General features: G+C 35.8%; 1 long non-coding RNA gene and 1 other non-coding gene across 2 annotated transcripts; both read left to right on the top strand.

The window, feature by feature from the left end:
• Positions 1 to 4,180: 4,180 nt before the first annotated feature.
• LOC113498690 lies at positions 4,181 to 5,711 on the top strand. Its single transcript, XR_003401034.1, has 2 exons — positions 4,181 to 4,530; positions 4,924 to 5,711. It is a non-coding gene; the product is annotated as an uncharacterized LOC113498690 (long non-coding RNA).
• A 5,254-nt stretch (positions 5,712 to 10,965) lies between these two features.
• Trnag-gcc lies at positions 10,966 to 11,036 on the top strand. The gene has a single exon. It is a non-coding gene; the product is annotated as a tRNA-Gly (tRNA).
• Positions 11,037 to 12,265: the final 1,229 nt, after the last annotated feature.

Genomic DNA, 12,265 nt, shown 5'->3' with positions numbered 1-12,265 from the left:
GGTAGACATTTTTTTTTTTTAAGAATGTTGGAGTCTGTTCAGGCTGCATGAAATAGAATTTGATTGGCTGCGAGAATAAATATTCAGGCAAATAACTAACTACGTAGTAAAGAATCATTAGTTAATATTCAGAACAAATAAAAAGTATTCACACATGCAAGTAAGTCGTCAATTGCAGAGTTGATTTTCAAGAACGCCATACATTTGGAATATAGAAAAACCATTTACTTAAGTGATCAATTAAAATAAATAATTGTTGAAGTTTTTGGAAATCGAAAAATAAAAGTAAACTGTCTTTTAAAATTGTTTTGAGGTAAGAAATCTGGTTGCCACAAAAACAACGAAAAATGCAATGAGGTGATAAAAAAGATTCACGCCTGTCCTCCATGAACCTAAAGTAAAATAAAAATATATGAGACCGTAGGAATTTAATTTCTTACATAAAAAATATACTTTAGAACCGCCCAGTTAGTAAACAAACCGTTTTTCTACAAAATCATTGTTTCCAACTGTCACCGGTATGTTTCGACAATTATTGCAACTAAAAAACAAATAATGATCCCGTCTCACTAATGGTCTAAACTGAAGGGCAATGATGTTAACTCATATATTAATTCAAACGTCAGACAATAGCGTCTACAGTATTTAAATAAGTCGGTGTTCTTAAAAAAAAATATAAAAATGATATGAAGAGGTCGGATAACAATGATTTATAATAAGCCTGACTATTAATCACCTCAACTTGTAACTGGCATGATATAAAAACTGTTAAAATAAGATGAGAGTATAAGGCCCACTTCCCGCCAATCGGATGCGAGGTTTTTGTCGGGACAATAAGGAATTGGGATGGGCTCGACCTCACAGCTGACCTTGCCACGGACATGTCCTAGATGTCATATGACACATGTCAACCCAATTATTATGAGTGTGACTGTGTGTCAGGTTGTACGCTTTGTATACTTCGTTTGGTGGGCATAAAGATGACTTGTTTATGTCAGAAAATGCAGAAAGCCCAATTTGATCACTGAGTAATCGATGTTTGTATGTTAAGTAGTTTTTTTTTACTTCGAGACCGGTTTATACGCAAAATTTGTCTACAGCACATCGCCCAGAAGCAATGCAGTTGTTTAAACAAACTGCGACATATGAATCACAAAATGCAGACATTACGACATAGTGGAGACATAAGACATAGTCGGACTTACGATATAGCCACATATGCATTTCTAGACAAACTTAGTCCGAGAGGAGTTAATGATGACACAATTTTCTTGAAGCAGTAAATAGAGATCAACTTATTAAGTTTCTTGGTTCCTCCTTCTCCAAAGGAATGACATTTTGAATTCGCGCAACTTGGAAGCATTAAATTTTTCGCCCGTACACAAAAAAAGGCCTATTTTTATAATATTAATACTTTTTGATTTTTAGAGGAATAGAAAATCCTACTTGGTAAATAAAAAATACCAAGTATAACCTTTGTGTCGATGTAGTAGTTGAGTTAAAATTAAACAAAGGAGTTCGTATTTATCTTCCATTTGGTACAGAATTATCTGGATAAGTCATTTGTCAGTTATCACGCCTCCTTACAATACTGTCCGTGGGTGAAATTATATGGACGTTTGCAATCATGTGCCCAACAGGTTTTCTTTATCATGCATTATGGCTCTTTGTTTGCAATGAATTGCAAATCTGATTCGTAATTGTTTTTTGGGAACGCGGATCTCGAGAGGAAAAGATACGGAACTCTAAGACGATTTTTTTTTTTTTTTTTTTTTCTGGCTCTTCACGGTTAGTGTTGGCCAATGACAACATTTACAAAAGGTAGGGAAACTTAGGAATATATAAAAGGACGATAAATTTGGAGCGACAAATTGAAAAATTAAATTACAATTTTATGGTATTCGAAGAAATGAATGACGCTATACATTTATATACATGAAAGTTATTAGAATGAAGTAAGGACAGGATGGAAGAAGGAAGAGGAATATTAATGGATACTAAGCTATTTACAAAGGAACTATGGTCATAGAGAGGACAGGAGAAGAATATATGGTTAAGATCACCCACATCTTTGCCACACCCGCAAGTCGGGTCGGACATAATTTTTAATCTGACCAGATGGATGGGACAGCTGCAATGTCCCAGGCGCATCCGGACTAATGTCGATGTCTCCATCTTGCCAAACTTGGCTCTAAAAAGCCATGGTTTTAGTGTGACATTGGATTGGACTGATGCGTACCATTTTCCATTAAGTTTGCTACTGGAGTCCCACTCAGCTTTCCATGATTTTAATAGAAAGGCCTTCGGTAAAGACAGAAGGTCTTGGCAAAAGTTTTTGTAAGGAAACAAGTCACCACATTGCACCGCATCAGCTGCCAATTTGTCAGCAAATTCGTTGCCTCGAATTCCAGAGTGGGCTGGGATCCAAGCGAATTGCAGATTATAATTGTTAGCGTTAAGTTTATATGTCAGCTCATTAATTTGAAAAATGATTGGAAGTTGAATTTTGTGTTTAAATGGAAATTTTTGAATAGCTTGAAGAGCGCTCAGAGAGTCTGTAAAGATTATAGAATTTTTTAGTTTAAATATTTTTATATATTCAAGTGCTTTGAAAATTCCAAAGCATTCCCCCGTGAAAACCGAAGTCTCTGGGGGAAGCCTAATTTTCTGCACTACATTGTATTGTGAGTGGTATACCCCTACACCAACGCAGTCGGTTGAAGAGGGCTTAGCTGCATCAGAGAATAAGTGGTGAAAATTATGAAATTGTTCTGCGAGCAACTTATTAAATTTCGACTGGGGACAGGGATCAGATTTACTAATTAAGTCGTGTACTACATAAGGTGAGAAGTGTAGGCTATCATAGCTAACACTAAATAACGGGAGTTTGTTAGACCGATGTGTAGGGGAACTAAGGGATAAGAATTTCTGATAACTAATGACCAAACAGGGAACAGTTTTATGAGACCAGTAGCTGGATGATTGGACTTGAGACATTAAAAGGTGTAGTTTAGGAATAAGGGGATGAGCAGAGAACTGAAGGATCCTGAAGAAAAAATTATCTGACAGAAATTGTCTCCTAAGGTGTAACGGAGTTTCACCACACTCCACTTGAAGGGCATTTATCGGACTAGATTTCATGGCACCAGAAATAATCCGGAGGGCCTTAGATTGAATTAAGTCTAATTTTTTGAAAGCCATAATACTTCCAGGTACAAGGGTAAACAAACCATAATCTAAAACACTTCTAATTATTGCGTTATAAATTAACTTTAATGAGAAAGGATGAGCGCCCCACCAAACTCCGGATAAGCACCTAAGCATATTTAAATGTTTTTCACATTTATTAATAATATGTTCGCAATGTTGAACACCACTAAGCTTATAGTCTAAAATGACGCCCAGATATTTAAAATAGTCTTTGAAAGGAATAGGATTTCCGTTATAGGAAATGGTACATTGAGGAATATTTCTTTTACGTGTAAAAATAACACTTGCGCTTTTAGAAGTAGACAATTCCAAACCGTTCAACTGTAACCATGAGGATAATGATGTCAAAGCCGAAGTAATATCCGAACAGGCTTTTTCCACGGAATGACTTGAACTATAAAATAATAAATCATCGGCATACTGCAGTACTTTGACTCCGTTGTTTACGGATTTATCCAGGTCATATGTATAAATATTATATAAAAGGGGACTTAATACAGATCCCTGAGGAAGGCCTCTCCAAACCTTACGGGATAATTTATGATCAGCTAAAGGCATATCTATGGAACGATCAGATAAAATGTTAATAATAAAATTACAAAGATTCAATGGTACTCGAAGCTCACTTAGTTTAGTATGTAATACGGATACTAGGACATTATCATAGGCTGCATTTATATCTAAGAAAACAGCTGCTGTAGACTGGTTATTAGAAAAAGATAAACGGATATCAGTTGTTAAAATACTTAAACAGTCCATAGTACTTTTACCTTTTCTAAAACCATATTGTGAAGAGGATAGAAGGCCTTCACTTTCGATGTACCATTCTAGACGATTTTTAATTAGATTTTCAGCTAATTTGATTAATACTGAGGACAGTACTATTGGGCGGTACGAGGAAATATCAGAAGGCGCTTTGTTTGGTTTTAAGAATGGCAACACCATTTGACGTTTCCATTCTTCGGGGATGTTTCCTGTTGTCATTACGGTATTAATCAACTCCAAATAGTAACTAAGAATATTATCACTCAGATGTACGAAAAATGAGTATGGAATGCCATCTAGACCAGGAGCGGAATCTACAGTATTTTGCACAATCCCCTTTAATTCACTTAGGGAGAACGGGAGGTGTAATGTATTAGTTGTAGACTGTTTCGAACTATCGGCATTAGTTCCGCACGGTGCACAACAAATGTTCTGAGGAACCCATGGTGGAGCCAAATGGTCCAGGAAGTCAGAGGCTAAAGAATCAGGAATAGCAGGCGTCGGCTGTGTAAAAACGGACCTGAATTTACGAATATTTTGCCAAACTATAGTAGGGTGGGTATTTGGGGAAATTGTTGAGCAGAAACTCTGCCAACCTGTATATTTTTTTTTCTTTAAAAGTTGTCTGGTGTCTGTAATAACATTAGTCAGTGCCTCAAAGTTAATATCAGACATATCACGATTATAATTAAGTTCAGCTTGTTTACGTTTTTTAACAGCCTCTGTACACTCTGAGTCCCACCACGGGGGTTTAGGAATTAAAGTAACATTTTCACTTTTAGTACGGAAAGTTTCATTAGCTGCAGTTATTATTAACCTAACTAAAGCATTAGCACATGCATTTTCATTGCCATCTGAAATAGGCGGGAGAGTAGACAACTTTGTGTCAGCACTACTTCTATACTTTTCCCAATGAATGCTATTCCTATCAGGCAGTTTATGTTTCAGGTTTGATCGTCTCTTTGAAATAGTTGGCATAGAGAATGGGCTGGAAATAACTATTGGGAAATGGTCACTGCCATATGTAGAAGAAAGGGTATTCCAGGTTAGTGAAGAAGCTAGATTAGGAGAACAAATGGATAGATCCACAGCACTGTTATTCTGATTAGGGGCTGACCGCCGAGTGGCGATACCTGTATTTAATATGCATAGATTATGTTGGTCTATTATGTCAAGTAAGTCCTGCCCATAGTTGCTTGAAATTGAGCAGCCCCAACATTGGTGGTGGCAATTTAAATCTCCCATTATAATTAAAGGTCTTGGAAGAATAGAGAAGAGATGGTTGATCTCAAGAAGTAAAGAAGAAGAAGGGTGAGGAACATAAATAGAGACAAGGCAAAGATTGTATACTTTAATAGCAACAATTGAAATGTCCTCACTATGTGGTGGGAAGGAAATGATAGAAAAGGGGATAGAATTCTTGATAAGTATGGCTACTCCACCATACCCATCAAGTCTATCATCTCTAATAATTAAATAGTTATTAATTTTAAAAACATTATGTGGCTTCAGCCAAGTTTCTGCTAAAGCAAAAACTGAAGGCTTATATCTATTAAGTAAATAAATTATGTCACTTTTTTTGCTCAATAGGCTGCGACAATTCCACTGTATTATGCAGTCCATGATTGGTGGGAAGAGTAAAAGTATTAAGAAAAGAGGCAGCGTTGGACGGTGAAATATTAAATTGAGAAAGGAGTTGTAAGAAAGCTGTAATGAAATCATTTATAGACATGTTACTATTAGTTTCATTTTTATTCATATTTTCATTTATTGTTAAAGCACACCCATTTGATGGCTGTGGTTCTTGAAAATTTTTAATAATATTTTTGTGTGCTTCAATGTCATAACCTTGGGTGGTTTTAGGTGGCGATCGGGGTTTCATAAAAATTGTTTTTTTATAGCTTGTGGTGGTATTAGGTATACGATTAGAAATAACTACAGGCTTGTTTGAAAAATTTTTTGACGGAGAGGATAAAAGTGTTTCTGCATACGTTCTACCTACTGGTGGATGTACTTTCATGGCTTCAGCATATGAAACAGAATTTTGGGCCATGTAAGTTTTTATTTTTTTTTGCCTATCAAATTCAGGGCAAGATTTGTTGGATGCAAAATGATATCCCGAACACATACAACATGATGCATGGTCTTCATCGACATCACAGCTGTCCCCTGTGTGGCCCTGGCCACATTTAAAACACTTAGGCTTTGACCTGCACTGCAGTTTTGTATGACCATACCGGCAACAGTTATAACATTGTATGGTGGGAAAAATATATAAATCTACAGGTAAACTATTGTAGCAAATAAAAATGCGTTTCGGTAGAATTTGTCCATCAAATGTGACAACTACGGATTGTGTAGGTTTCCAGGTAATAGCGCCGTTTATGAATGTTTTAAAATTTATGCGCCTAACTTTAATTATAGGACCACAACCTAAAGGTACTGAAATATTTTCACTGATTTCCTCTGGAGACCATTCTGCAGGGACCCCTCGAACTAAGCCCATCCTTGTGACATTAAATGTCGGAATGTAGGCTTTTAAATGCTGTGCCTCTAAACTCTTATTAATAAGAAAATTATTAGCGTCTGTGTGGTTGGAAAAAGCCATGGAAATTTTGTTTCGCCCTATCCGCTTAACGCTACCATTAATTATGTTAGTGAAAGAATGTTTTTTTTAAAATTTGCCGAAGGTGATAGGATGCAATGTGGTGCCGTCGTTAGGTGATGTAACTTCTTTTTGAACATGTATCACATATGGTGCACTATCTGTTTTTTCGTAGTTTTTTCTGCCTATGGATGTTTGAGGAGTAACCGGAACTGGGTTCTTTGGATTATTATTACTTATGTTCTCGGAAAAACTTTGGGGATCTTGACATCCGCAGCCAACCGAATCAGTGCCAATGTGCCTCCGACGACGCTTATTGCAGTGTTTGCACACATGCATACGTCTTTTTAGACTCCGGGTCGATGTGGACCCATCAGTTTCCATTCCAGACTCATTGGACTGGATGGTCACAAAATTACCTGCCGGGGGAACAAAGTCCCCCGGGTCAGGCGGGTCGTTCATTGTAATCTTAAGTAATTAGTTAAAAATGACTTACCAATGGAAGGGAAAAGTATATTTACACTAAGAAGAAAAGAATATGTACATAAGCTTACTACTATTGATGATTAAAATGATTAAAATACTAAAAAATTGTTTTTTTCCCAAGAAACCAAAAAAACCGCGTCCGCCAAGTTTGAAAGTTTCCCGCGCTTTTTCTCTAAGACGATTGGAAGTCCACGAGGAGGATCAAGCTGAAAATTATGTCAAATTTTGAAGTCTTACAGCTGTCAAAATTTGCTTTTCAGCCAACGTAATCAAAAGATGCACCATTTACGCTACAAGTTTTTGACACTAGCAAGACAATCAAAACCTAGAACTTCTTTTTAGTACTTACTTCCCGTAATAAAGGAAGTTGCAGACAACATATTTTTTGTTACATCATGTAGACATTTTAGAATCTGAGGGTTATCACACGGATGACAGTCGTACTAGGCCCCGATTCTGCTATTTACAATGGCCGATGAATTAATGGCAATGGGATTAAATTTGAAACTAATATTCTCCTAATCTTTTGCCAACACAATAATTGAAAATTCATTGTATTGACAGTGAGATTTCCCCCCAGTACTGGATTTCAAATTGTTTTTTTGGAAAAATGGTTAGAATAATAGGAATAGTGTAAATAGTAGAATTGAGAATAATAGGAATAGTGTAAATAGTAGAATTGGGGCAGAGGTTAATTGGTATGGATAAAGATAGAGGAACACTGTTAACCGAAGTTACCAGCTCATTGAAAACAACAATTCGTTACTTCATTACTTAAATAAACCAGGCTAAAAACAATGATAAACAAACGTGCATGACATCAGATACTCTACTTTTTACAAATGACTTCTGTTTACTCCAAATATTATTAAAAAAACAGTGCTAGTGCCTATGTACTGTCCTAGCATTATGTCAGTACCTATGTATCTTGATTTTACCTGTGGCGGCTTATAAAGCAATACCTCCACATTTATTCCGTGAACAGGGGAATAAAAGTTAACGGTTAAGCCATAAACTGTTTCGATGCACATCAATGGTCTATCCGTGGTTTTGATATTTCATGTGATATCACAGACTATAACTGTTAAGTAGATGAACGTTACGAATAACAAACGCTATTACCACCTGTGAACGCTGTGGAAAGCAGATACTTAAACACTTACTGTAAAAACTTTTTTTATAACCTCTTTCGTGAATGTCCGTTGTGAAGTGGCTGAGGATAGGACAGTCTGGAAAATTAATATATCGTTAAGTGCTTTAAAGAAGATTATAAAACCTTCTAATCAAATGGTAGGAAAGGAGCTACATTTTAAACTATAATGCCTAAAAAAACAGTCCAAGAAAAATCTGCAACGTGCGCAGTTGAGTTATTAGTTTATTGCTTTTTGAAATCAGAGCTCTACGAGATAATATGAAAATAAGCAGAACCATTTGTCACTATTTTAACCTACCTCGAATAAGAGGAGGTTTTCCATTCGTGGGTTTTTTTTTGTTGATCTTTGATATGATATTTTGGTGACCTCAGAACTTAGGTCTGGATAAACCTGGATTGTTATTTTTTTAATTTCTCGTTTAAAAACGTTCTTTTTGTCCCATAAAATTATGATCAAGTTTGTTCAGTAGTTTTTATTCAAGGTTAGGTGACAGATGGATTTACTTATAAATATTTTTAACGTTAAGCCTATTAATAGCACTTAGATGTTTGTTACAAACAAGAGTCTTATCTTTCCATACAAAAATCAATATTATAGTAACACTTAGCAAGTATTATATTCTTATCTACATATGTCATCGACTTTCCTCGCCATTACAAGTGTAATTGCAAAATATGCTTTTAAAAATGTAGCGATAATGTTCGAGTTCATTATGTTGTGTCGAATCTAGGGTATTCTTGTTGAGAATGTCAATGCGGGTTCCGTATGTCATAATGAGTAAATCTTTTGAATAGTTTTTGATGAAATTCTGAATAGGTGATGAAACCTGAAACCTGAATTCTGAGTTTCGTAATGGGTATGTATGCTTCAGTACTGGTAGCTGCAGGTAGTTAAATACCCGTTTTTTTTCGGATGGAAAATCATCAAACGACTCCTTCAGCTTTGGTCTGAGCAGAAGGGAGTATCAGATTCTACTGACTAAAACCCACGTTCCTTTCGGGGCCACGGTAGCCCTTTCGGACAATCCCACTGCCCCGGCGGCAGGCATAGTCAAGTACCCTAGTATTGTCTCAGGAATATTTATTATCAATTTGTTAGTAGCTAGTTATTATATGAATTCCAGGATTGAACAAACAACTTAGTAATAAAAAAAATACTAATTAATCTAATTATTTTAATTTTTCTACGTTTTTTTTTTCATAAAAGTTTTGTCGTAGGAACGTAGGCGTAGATGGCGTGATTAGCCGACCTCCGACATCAGGCATTGGGAAGCGCTTGCACTGGAGATGGAAAGATTGAAAAAGGAAAGGTAGGCCTTTGCCCGGCTGTGGGACTTGGGCTTGGGCTTGGCAACATGGGTTTATATTATCTATACTAATATATAAAGCTAACGCGCTAATCTCAGGAACTACTGGTCCAAATTATTTTTGTGCTGAATAGACCATTCAGCGAGGAAGGCTTTAGGCTATAAACCATCACGCTGCAACCAATAGGAGCGAAGATACAATGGAAAATGTGAGAAAAACAGGGCAGGTATAAATCATAACTTACATCTTCTACCCATGAGGACGAAGTCGCGGGCAACAGCTAGTAATTAAAAAAAAAAAAACGTGCTATCTATGTACGTCCTACATACTTTCCAAAAAAGTAATTAATTTCTAAGTCAGTATATTAAACACGTAAAATTCTTCTACATACATACGTATAGCACGTACATACCGGGAAAGTTACGTGCGTGCATCGTTATGGAGCTAAACAAAAAAAGGTTTCATCATCATCATAATCAGCCCATATTCGTCCACTACTGGACATAGCCCTCCCCAATTGCACGGCATCGAGATCCTTTTTCGCATTCGACCTTTATCAGAATTAAAACAAGATAAAATTTAGTAACTAATATTTGCGATGAAGCATTTGTAGTATCGATTCAATAATCTACAAATGCCTTTATCTAGATGCCCAAGACCCTATCTTGAAACATTTTGGAAAAAGGAAACTCTTGTTTTATTTTTTATTTTTGATGCTATCATCATGTTTACAAGACGATTCATACTTTTTGCGGAATTGATAGAAATTTAAAAATAACATGCCATAAAGGCCTGTTATTTTAATAGGCCAGTGTGAATGTATAATATGTATATGTCGAAAAGTGGATCTACCTACATGTGTTCAATCAACTGGAATTATGCGTTATTAATAAGATTTCGAAATACGGGATCCTGATTGGGATCGATTGTCTGTCCGTCTGTCTGTTACCGGGTTGTATGAATCGTGATAGTTTTACAACTGAAATTTGCAATGTATTTAGGTTGCCGCTACTTAAGAGTTTTTTTCTTTCTTCCTTCATTAGATATTTTTTTATGTGACTTATATAAGAATACTAGCTGACCCAGCAAACGTTGTTTTGCCGAATTTTATTTTTTCTAGCTGTATGTATTTTTAGTGCCACATTATAAAAAAAACTAAAACCAAACAATTTCGTCTAAAAAATAAAAAAATTTTTTTAGTGTGAGCAACCCTTATAACTTAGGGGTTGCAAAAATAGATGTTGTTCTATTCTCAGACCTACCTAATAAGTATACAAAATTTCATAAAAATCGGTCGAACCGTTTCGGAGGAGTACGGTAACTAACATCGTGACACGAGAATTTTATATATTAGAAGAAAGATATAAGAAGATTAAGTTAAGAAGTATAATGAAGTCAATCCTTTGTTAGATTACTCTATTTTGACTACTTAGTATGAGCATCGGTGGTTCAGTGGTAGAATGCTCGCCTGCCACGCGGGCGGCCCGGGTTCGATTCCCGGCCGATGCAAATCTCTTTTTGTGTTTATGAGCGCTGACATCTTATTTTGGGGTATTGTTGTAGATTTTAGTGTTTATTATTTGAAAGGCTATAGAAATATTCGCTCCTCATATAATTGTTTTATTTCCCAAAGTTAAAATTCAAATAAAGAAATATAGTAAGTAAATAGTTGATTGTTTTAACGTACTCTTGTAGGCCAAATTGGTTATTTTTTATATGGCCGAGTATAAATAAAATGAAATGAAATGATTTATTCCGATAGTAGGATATAAATCATCACAATAACGTCAAATAACGTGTATATATTTTGCGAACGCTGGAGTCGTCGAAATAGCATTACGCTACCACTGCCATCTACATATACTAATGGTTACTTTTAAACGCCTGGAAAGAAATACGTTACAGCTACTACCCGACAGATGGCGCTTTACTAACTATCGCAACGAAACAAGATGGCGCTATAAAATAAGTATTTGTTTTATTTAGCGTTTATTAGTATATATTTTTTTTGACAAAATAGTGTAATTTATGTAGAGATGAGAACAAAGATGGTTAGATGACATTAAGAATACCGTAACATCTACACCTATATTTTACTGGTTTTTTTTAATAGCCTGTGCTAAGTATAGGTTCGGACTGTTAATCCACGGATATCTTCCTTTCCTTGGTTTGACTCCGATCTGGTTACCAGGAGAATAGTGACGACTGCCCTTTGGCTTCGTTCTGGACATGTTCCATCGAGGAAGTTTGCACACCTCATGAAAAGGGTCCCGTCGCCCAACTGTCCTGACTGTGGCACAGTAGAGGATGTGCAACACATCTTGGTGGAATGTGTCCGGGGTGAAGCCTATAGGCGAAATAGCTTTGGTTGCTGTGTGGGTTTCGTTAATAGTGTTTTGGCTTGTCCATTCTCCGAAGAGGCAAAAACTTTATACAATATATTAGACAGGGCGTTAGGTAGAAGTTAATTGTTTTTTTTTTATTTATTTTTTGTGCCGTAGCTAATTGATCTTTTTTATTTTATTTTTGTGTCGTAGATCTAAGTTCCTTGTAAAAATTAGAACGGTGTTTTCGCTAAGCGACAAAGTTCATAAAAAAAAAAAAAAAAGTATAGGTTGTTAATTGACATTATTGATATTTATTTCTTTAACTACTTCGACCTCAAATAATTGTAAAATTGTGCAAATAGTTTGTTAAACAATCAGTAACCAGTTACAGCCATCAAATTTTTGAAGAAA

The sequence above is a fragment of the Trichoplusia ni genome, chromosome 11, assembly GCF_003590095.1.
Source record: "Trichoplusia ni isolate ovarian cell line Hi5 chromosome 11, tn1, whole genome shotgun sequence".
In the NCBI taxonomy this organism is placed as follows: Eukaryota; Metazoa; Arthropoda; class Insecta; order Lepidoptera; family Noctuidae; genus Trichoplusia; species Trichoplusia ni.
This window is presented reverse-complemented; position numbering and strand designations above follow the sequence as displayed.